The following is a 4505-nucleotide window of genomic DNA, read 5'->3' on the forward strand; positions in this document are numbered from 1 at the left end:
TTTTGTCTTTTATTTCATTGAACTACAGAGTTCTCATCATGTTTACATAAATAAAAGAGCAGTTGGGAGGGGGAGGGGGTAGGGGGAGGGAAACCATTAATCTTAGACAAAACAAATAAGTTAATTTGAAAACAACGGTTCACCTATTATTCATAAATTTATTTGTAAATTGCAATAACTTTTGGAACGTTTACTGAAGGAAAAGTAGTTATCAAAATGTACGCCAGATTTTGCTAATTTTTTTTCAATGACCAATCTACTAAGGCCAACAAAAAAAATAGGTGTGGTTACGGTAACATAGCCAAAAAAAATAGGGTAGGTAGGTAGGCAATCACTTTTTTTTTTGTTTAACTTTTTTTTCTAATGTGTACAAATTAAACCTACTTGACAGGGAAATAAGTGTGCGACACGGGCGCTTTCGCTTTCATTGCGTTTTTTGCACTCGTTTTTTTTTTTTTTTTTTTTTTTTTTTGACAAATGTAATAAAAAGTTATAGGATCGGCCCCTAAAAATAGGGTAGGTCGGGTTACCGTAACCACACCTATTTTTTTTTTAGGCCTAACACTAAACAAATCAGAAAGAAATGTCTGTATGTGCATGAGTGAATTTTTTCATGTAATATAAATAAATTTGTGAAAAAAATAACATTTTGCATAATCTCCCTCTCTTTGTCACACACACACAAGCTCAAACGCACACAGACAGACACATACACACAACACTTGCTCTCTCACACAAGCCCACACACACACAGACACGCACTCTTTTCTCTCTCTCTCTCTCTCTCTCTCTCTCTCTCTCTCTCTCTCTCTCTCTCTCTCTCTCTCTCTCTCTCTCACACACACACACACACACACACACACACACACGCACACACACACACACACACACACACACACACACACACACACACACACACACACACACGCACGCACACACACACACACGTTCGCTGAATTTCTAGGTGATCGCTATACAGAGCATATAATAACAGCATAAATCAAAGCAACAACAAAAGTGGCATGCATTACATAGATCCAAAAGGTTTCGCGGCCTTGTATCAAACTTGAACACAGTGAGTCAGCAATATGCAGGAGCAAGAGGGAAAATCAAACACAACAAAATACATGCAACAAATCAACACAGTCCAAAACAAATAATAAACTGAATTTGGCTTCTACATATCAAGAGGAGGTGACTTGCAAACAGTGTTAGAAGTCTTGTCTTTGTCATTTTGCCGTGGGTCTAACACATACTATATACATCAGTACCAGAAGCAGAATGAGAATACAGTGGAACCCCCTTTTAAGACCCCCCAATTTAAGACTCCCTCCTTTTTGGCTCACGTATGTGTAGCCTGTGCGATGCTAACTTTTGTCTGTCTGTGCGTGCGTGCGTGCGTGCGTGCGTGTGTGCGTATGTAATATGTATGTATGTCTGTGGTAGAAACTTTAACATTTGACTGAACACCGAAATACTAATTTTACCTGGTTTATTATTTAAGCAACAGCTTCAAAGTATTGAAGCAATGATCAACATTTCGTCGGCACCTACCGGGTATGTAGTTAAAGTGTGTATCCAAAAAAAACGGGTGGTGGGGGGTTTTGGGGGGGGTAAAAACAGGTGACTGGTTTGTGTCGTGTGTGGTATGTAGACCAGGTCAGGGGTCAAGGTTAGGTCAGATCGCGTGAAGGATTGTGGTATAGATACAGTTATCACCGAGCTGCAGTTCGCCGATTCGGAGAAGACGATTTGACATTGTTCGGTTTCGTAGCTCCAGAAAAATAGATAAAGAAGATACCAAAGGAGATTTCCTACAGGTTAATCTGCACAGCGTGTTTCCAGTGTCTGCCCGAGGAAGCGCAGCGCTGTCGAAAGCGCAGTGTCGATCTGGCCATCTCAGGCAGTCGTGTCCCCGTAAGTAGGCTACAGACAGACAGATCTAGATCTAGCGTCTCGCACTCTTGCACCGTGCTTACTGTGTGTGTGTATGTGTGACGGAGTGATTGAGTTTGTGTTACTGTTTGTTGATTTCTTACCTGAGCCTGGAAGGCTTCGCCTCTTGTTAAGACCTTGTTTTCACAGACTTTCTGTTCTTAACCCCCGTCGCGATATAACCTTCGTGGTTGAAAACGAAGTTCTTAACCTCTGTAAAATTACCCCCTTGTTAAGACCTTGTTTTCGCAGACTTTCTGTCCTTAACCCCCGTCGCGATATAACCTTCGTGGCTGAAAACGAAGTTCTTAACCTCTGTAAAATTACCCCCTTGTTAAGACCTTGTTTTCACAGACTTTCTGTTCTTAACCCCCGTCGCGATATAACCTTCGTGGTTGAAAACGAAGTTCTTAACCTCTGTAAAATTACCCCCTTGTTAAGACCTTGTTTTCACAGACTTTCTGTTCTTAACCCCCGTCGCGATATAACCTTCGTGGTTGAAAACGAAGTTCTTAACCTCTGTAAAATTACCCCCTTGTTAAGACCTTGTTTTCGCAGACTTTCTGTCCTTAACCTCTGTACAATTACCCCCTTTTTAAGACTCTCTCCTTTTAAAGATGCGATTTTCTCAGATTTGTAGAGGTCTGAAAACAGGAGTTCCACTGTAATGCACAATGAAGGGTCATTTGGCAACAACAACAAAATAGTCTGTTTACGGTATGCCGACCGACCCTATTTTTTCGCGCGACCCTAGACTTTTTGGGGGCATTTTGGAGCTGTTTTTTTGGCAAAATAACTGAAAAATGTTTTGTTTTTTTTAAAATAATTTTTAAAATAAATAAAAAAATCCCGACCTACTGACCCTATTGTTTTTGCCTATGTTACCGTAAACAGACTAATTTTTTGTTGGCCTTATTGTCGTCAAATGCGTGGTTCCTGGCTTCATAGACGACTCCTTAATATGGGTTTCCAGTGTCTATTTCAAGAGCAAGTCTTACCATGGTGGGAAAAATATAACAGCCAACAAGGCCATTGTGTAAAGATCACCGAGTTTCGAAGCCGCTGTGTGACGTATTAACTTGGGATTCCCTTCCCGGAAAAACTATGGTTTAAATTTATAGCTCTCTGCAAAACAGTTCTTGCTTGAGGCACAGAGGTTTTCTGACAGCACACATGACTAAGAATACAGGGGTTTGCCAGTCACACACTAGCTTGCTTGTGGCACAGAGGTTTTCTGACAGCACACATGACTAAGAATACAGGGGTTTGCCAGTCACACACTAGCTTGCTTGAGGCACAGAGGTTTTCTGACAGCACACATGACTAAGAATACAGGGGTTTGCCAGTCACACACTCGCTTGCTTGTGTATTTCTAAATGCTTGAGCCATTACATTATTCACTTTTGTGAGTGGGAGTGTCGAAAGAGAACATCTCGACTGTACATGTTCCTGCATGAAACTAATTCCCTTGGGTAACACTCGAGGCTAATGTCAACGCTTTGATAAACATGGCGATTCTTCTTCTTCAGTATTTGGCGATGAACAGGTCAATGCGTTGCCACATAAGACCATGAAAACAACACATCCAAACATAAGCAACTCAAAAGCAATGTAAGTGTTCTTATTTCCAACTACAATCTGAACAAGTCATATGGTCAGAAGTATCTGTCTTCCAGAAATATACCATTTACCTACTGTGACGCGTCCAAAGGTTGGACAAAAATGAACAAAACTACAGTGCGCATCTAAGCAGCATTTACCCATTCAGAATTAAGAGTAACAGTATCTTTAATCAAGCAAATAAATATAATTAAATAATGCTAAGATCAGGGTTCTGATACAAAAGCAGCAGGTTGTGGTTTTTTTTTCATATTTAACTCAAAACAGGAGAAAAGCAAATGCCCCAAAGTCCAAAATAAGATATAAAAATGAGAAGCATCACCCGATTCCTATGAATTCCCTGAATTTATGGTTGAAACTGTGCATGTGATGGTTAGAATCAGAATGATAGCAATTTTACAGCTTGTAAAATCAGCAAAAGTTATCCATTTCTGTGTCTAGAAATGAATACCAAGCAAGGATGAAAAGGACAACTTCCTCTGTGTTTTTATTTATTTGAAGATTCTTTAAAATGTGTATTGTTGCTTCAATGAGGATTTATTATATAGAACAGCAATTGTAAGGCGCTTAGAACTATATTAGGATTTGAGCCATATAGATACCCTTATCATTATTACTATTAAAAGATAAAGGTTCCCATATCAGTTAGCTAGCCTGACACTTTTTAACCAATTGGTTCATGCAATTAACAGTTCTAAATTACGCTTTCCTTACACAACTCTGAAAAGGTGAAACCCCATGACTGTGGGCTGTGAATCAAAAAGCAACAAACAGTGATAATCGTTTCGATTCAAATAAAATGGTTTATAAATACCCCTCTCCCTACACCTAGAATAAATCTTTTGAACATTTTGATTTGTTAGATAGCCAATACATGCATCTTCAAAACTTATTTGTTTGTTTTTAAGTTTACAAGCCTGAGTAGCTACCCACCCACCCACCCACCCCCC

The sequence above is a fragment of the Littorina saxatilis genome, linkage group LG14 (genome assembly GCF_037325665.1).
Source record: "Littorina saxatilis isolate snail1 linkage group LG14, US_GU_Lsax_2.0, whole genome shotgun sequence".
Classification (NCBI taxonomy): Eukaryota; Metazoa; Mollusca; class Gastropoda; order Littorinimorpha; family Littorinidae; genus Littorina; species Littorina saxatilis.